This window comes from Haliaeetus albicilla, chromosome Z (assembly GCF_947461875.1).
Source record: "Haliaeetus albicilla chromosome Z, bHalAlb1.1, whole genome shotgun sequence".
Taxonomy (NCBI): Eukaryota; Metazoa; Chordata; class Aves; order Accipitriformes; family Accipitridae; genus Haliaeetus; species Haliaeetus albicilla.
Window position 1 is genome coordinate 50,222,383 of NC_091516.1, and position 6,000 is coordinate 50,228,382.

The window sequence follows — 6,000 nt, forward strand, 5'->3', positions numbered from 1 at the left end:
TAGAAATTCCTTCTGGTAATGCATGCCAAAAGCATACGCTGACACTACCCTCTTAATTGGTTGCACTGTTCTGATTGTGGCCTTCAGCACAAGTATCAAAAAACTTGAAGAAGTGTAGGGAACAGTGTACTGTGTGAAACATGAGGCAAGTGTGAAACAGCGAACGTATTTGACTCTAGCATACAGATTTATTCATGACTTATTCTCATACAGAAAAGTCACCTAGGATCTTCTAATAACACATAGCACTATGAAATTGTTTTATGCAAGGCTGACAGGCTATAATTAAGAAATAGATATTATACTGTTTCTATTTTTGTGTTAAATAACTGGGAAGAAAAGGCTAGCTTTATCCAGAAGAAGTAGAATGAACTCAGTTCTGCTTGCATAAATACACTTATCAGGAAGATTTGATACCAAACATTCGTTTACAGGCATTGACATTTACAATCCAGATTGTTTTAAAAAGAAATATTTAAGAGATGGCTTGGACACAGTGACCTGTGTTATTAATTTTAATCTGTGTAGGTTTTAGGTTCACAGGGAGTTTAATGAGGCTTAGCTTTTCTTTACTGCAGATGTTATGAAAAATGCAAGTTTAAAGAAAACCATGTCAAAATGTGTTGATTTTCTTCCAGAGTTAAGATCTTGGATGAAGTTTGTTAGTCAGTGCTAAAACTAGCCAGAATACCTCCGAGTTTTCTACAAAAAGTATAACATAATAGAGTATGAGGAGTATCACATAAGGGTATCATGTATGAAAGCTACAATATAAAATATTTTCCATTTTGATACAGCTAGATTTAAAAGCAACCTCTCAAAATATTCTAGTCCTTCTTCCTTACTAGGAAAGTGGACATTGACAACTGCTCCATAATCATCAGCAAAAACAACTTATACCTAAGGTGTGAGGAGGGAAAAAAGAGAATCAGGTAAAAGGAATCAAAATCCATGTTCTGTTCCAAAAACATAATTGTCTTTTTAAATTAAGCTAAACAAATGATCTGAGAATTTGATGATAACACATCTAGGTAAGATTTTTTTTCCACATTCAAGATAGAACAATCAACATCAGAATAGACTATTTCATGTGTTGAATGGCTTCCTTTACTGTGAATGCTCATAAATGCATAAGATCCTAAAAGGAAACTTTTTTATTGTGGGGATAATCAAACACTGGAACAGGTTACCCAGAGAGATTTTGGCATCTCCATTCCTGGAGACAGTAAAAACTCAGCTGGACACAGCCTTAGGCAACCTGCTGTAGCTGCACACACTTTGAACAGGGAAGTTGGACTAGATGATCTCCAGAGGTCCCTGCCAGCCTCAGCCACTATGTGATTCTGTAATAATTAGGAAAAAAATGTATTGTCCAGTGATTGTAGCACCAAGACTGATACAGACCTTGACAGGAAAATGAGACATTCTTGTTAAGGCTTGACTGATTTCATCTTCTCATGTAGCTTAATAGGGATGAAAAACAAACACAATGCTTCTCTGGTACAGCCTTCCTCCCTCCTTATTTCCATACTCAAATTAATTTCTCCATTCCTCAGACTGTTCCATCAGTGTGTGGTGATTCTCTATACTTAATCACTGATGTAATTCATCTTGTCCCTACTTACCAACTTCTTTGAAACTTTTTATTTGTAATCTGGCAGAAGTGTTTAGTCTATATACAAGCCAAATGTGCAGACAGCACCATCTAGGACCTGTGGTTGCAATTCTAACAAGAATAGTTGCTGACAAAGGGTGACAAGATGATTACAGCTATGGAAAGGTTTCTGTTAAAGGAGTGATGGAAGAGGCTTTGACACTTCAGTCCTGAAAATGATAATTCAAGAGGACAGATACAGATCTGTAGAATCATGCTTTGCAGGGAGAAAGTGAATAAAGATCACCTTGATGACTGGTCTTATCCAATGCAGGAATTAGGAGTTATCAAATGAGGTTGTTAGGAGTCAGGTTTAAAGCAAATAAAAGATAGTTCTTCATACAATGGAGGCTGCTACCTGTGATATCATTCTTTGTCAAAGGATACTGTGAATAATGAAAATTCTTGTGGGTTCAAGGGCAGATTGAACAAGTACATGAAGGAAAAATCCATTAGGGATTGCTCAATCATAGGAACCCTTTCTCATTCAGGAAATAGTGACAATGAGTTTCTTACCTGCTTGACAAGATTTTATGCTTCCATTAATAGCCAGGAAAGACTGTGTATCAAAATAAATGAATCCTTGGTCTGAGCCAGTCTGGCCAGTCTTATATGCCTGTCTTACACATTGCTATACTCAAATCAGGGGGGTTTGTATATATCACGTAAGAAAATTTCAAGTGAGATGAACTGTTACTTAATCACTAATAGCTTAATAATTAAAGTTAAAAAAAAAAAAAAATCCTATTCCTTCTTTCTATGTAGCAGTGGTTTAATTCCCAACTGTATTTCTCATGAAAGTGGAGAAAAAAAATCCTTCAGATTGCAATCATCTGAGAACAGAGAAATAAATATTTCCAGTTCTTTGATGATAACATCTTAGATTTTCAATATCCATGGCCAGGCTTAGCTAATTATAAGCTAATTTGAATGTCAGTGTGAATACTACTAACTGTGTTGAAAAGGGTGTGTTTGCTCATTGTCCTTAGGGCATAGGACTTACCCTATACATTTTTTGTGTGAGGATAAGCTTCAGAAGTTAACCAACACCTGTCCTGATGAATGAAAGTTTCCATTGCATAAATTGACTCTTTCACAAATTAAGTTTTAAGCAATATATTAAACTGTTCAGTTTCAGCACTTAAGGTACTTACCACCTAAAATAAAGACTACTATATTCAAATTACAGTCTGCTATTTCTCCCATTCATTTCTGTCCTCTGTTCACTGGAAACACTCTTTAACTCCTTATCAGATTATAGAATTAACCAAAACCAAGTGAAGACATACACCAGCTACTGTAGGTGTATTTTCTAACATCTCCCCCTCCACAAAAGGGGTGAATCTCTGTCCCAAGCTTAGGTATCATGCTGTCACGGCAACGAGGCACCATTTTGTGTAACAAATGCAGATGAAGGACCAATATAAATAACATCAGATTCATTATTTTTCCAAGTTAATTAGCAATGGGGTCAGATGGTGTTAGAGAGTGGTAATGAGTTTTGCAAGCTGCTGCCTTTCTCTTGTTTTCAGATGGGTCTTTAGACAATAGGTCTGTAGATCAAACTTTTGATGATTGAAGTAAAAACTCCCCATGTGTTTAACAATTTTCACATCAAAAGACTAGGCTGAGCTTCAGCTGGTGTTATATAAATGTATATTATATGTAGTTGCACTAAGCTTTCTAGAAAATGCATTGGTTTGTAAAATGCACTGTAGAAATCCCACAGGTTGCTTCTCACAGAGTCAGCTCTCTTGTTGACTGGGTAGGTACCCAATTATCACACTATTTCTTGTATAACCAGGCAGCCCAAGTCTTGTTCCTACAAACTGCCATTTAAAATTTCATAAAAATAATTTGTAGGCCATTTGCTAAACAAACAATTCAAGTGGAAATACATGACGTCACGAACAACAAGGAAATGGTTCAGAGCACCAGAATTCTTTTTTGTCTTCAGATGCACCAATTCAAATCTGAGCTCTTCAAGATGTGGACTTTCTTTTATCACAGCTTATTTCTTTATTGCTTAGCCTAATGGGGCATTGATGTTGATAGGAGGTCTGGAAGCTTAATCATAACCTAATGTAACTTGTATACAGTACTAAATAGACCCTTTATGTTTATATGAGCCAAGTAAAGAGCACACAGGAAGGGAGTAAGATAACTCAGACTTGTCTTAGTGCATTTTGCATTTTACCAGTAAATTAATGGTGACATTACAAAGTCTCAGAGTATTTGCTTGTAAATTGTTCTTATTGATGTTCTGTATCTCAGCACATCTTCAGTAGAGATCAAGTAACTGATCCAAGTATTTTCAGCACTTTAAAAAAGTTCACAAGTGCTACAAAATTAATTTGTGAAATTGTAAAGCAGAAGCCAGTGATAGCAAAAAAATGTCCCATCTGATTTTGGCATATTCAAAAGAGAGCTGCTTCCAACTGTGTGTTAAACAATGTCTGCTTCAGGTCAGTCAACTTTTGTGTTGTTGTTACTGTTCATTTGTATTATATGGCCCTGGTCAAGCAGACGACTCTTCTGCATACAGCCGTAGTATAAGAAAAAAAGACAGACAGAAAAAATCAAGAAACTAATTCAGAAACATCAGGGGAAACAGTAAAGCAACGTGGGTCTGCAGCACAGGCAATGCTTATGTTGCAAGAGATGCTGAACTGTTGAAGAAGCATCAAACAGAGGAGAGTTTATGGTGACAGTGGGAATTCAGGACAGGGATGACAGCATAAAGCAGGCATTAGCTTCCTATTGAGCTGTCTGCATTATTTTAATCCTGAATGGCAAACCTTTGAGGCTGTTAGCATGAATTTGGTAGGTATTGGTGTGAATGACTGCCTGATCACAAGCACACTTCACTTTACCTAGTGAGATTATTTTGTCGTAACTGTAGTTGTCTGAATTTCTCTGCACTTAATTTATTTTTCATCATTCTATATCATTTTTACATACTAACTAATAGGATAAATAATTTGCATCTCATGAACTGCAAAATCAGTCACAATCCTCCCTCCAATTTATTTTTGTTTGTATGCTGTTATTAGTTGATGTGGTCATCTGTATTGCTCAGATAAAATTTAACTTTAAATCATGCTTTTCTTAACTTGCAGGTTTTGGTGTTCCTTAATGCCAGGGAACATTTGCTCTGAAAACCTTTTATTGTCTTCATTTGTAAGCTACTCTTTTGATAACATTGATCTCATGTGAAGGTAGCTTGATCCTCACTCTTACACCCCCTGATGTTTGGAACATACCTTTGAATTGCATCCTGCCCAGGAGATTGTTAGAAGCATTTAGAAAATACTATGGCTAAGATGTAAGGTCTATATGCAGTTATTTATTGCAGTTGTCAAAAATTTGCAGTTTTCACTGACAAAATATTAAGTCCTGGCAAACTCCCACATAGGTAATTACAAGCTTCCTGTCTAAATTCCACCTGAGAATTCAAATGGGATAATTAGTGTTGCCCCTTTTAAATTAGCGCTGTGAGGAGTGAACATATGCAGGATGAATGCTGTATATTCCTTGAGGCAATTTTTCTGTTTCCCTTCTTCATTTCAAATATATCCCTGTTGTATACTTATAATTTGTTTCATGGGTCAGGCAGAAAATTAAGGCAGTCAGGACTTCAGCTACAGTCTAATATGAGCTGTTTCCTTAGTCTGCATCTGTTATGTCCTTGCTTCTCAAACACAGTGGTAGCAGCAGATATCTTTTACAGATAAAACACAGGGCTTTTTTCTTTTTTGTTTGAGGGAAGAAGGCAAGGAAAGAAGTAAGGGTTGCTACATATTATGCTGTCAGAAATGCTTTCCACCTGGTCTCAATTAGATAGATACGTTGGTCTAATTTTCAGAACATAAAAATTACGCAACTAAAGACATCTAGGGATGTTGCCCAATGAAGGCTCCTATTAAGGGGTAAGTGTAGATTACAACTGGTGCACGCATATTAAACAAAGCATACACCTGATCTTCTGAGCAGCTGTGTCCCATCCATGTGGTCAAATCTGCCCATGGAAAAAAAGGAAACCATGTCAATGGTGCTTCAGTGAAATGTTGTGCTCGTGTTCCTGTCTTGCAGATGTATGCTGAGCGAGGTCTGTGTACTGTCTTCGTAATTCTTCTAGAAAGAACTCTCAAAGTAGTGGAAGTATTGTTTGTTAATTTTTGGTCTGGTACGTGTTGCCACTTGGTGTAGGCTAAGGTAATTGGTTTTAAAAGTGCAATTTCAGGAATTTTATTATTTGCTTATGAATCTTGCATATCTACTAGAAACCGATTTTAAGTTGGGAGGTGAACAAATGCTTTGAGTGTGTATTAATGTTATCATCAATT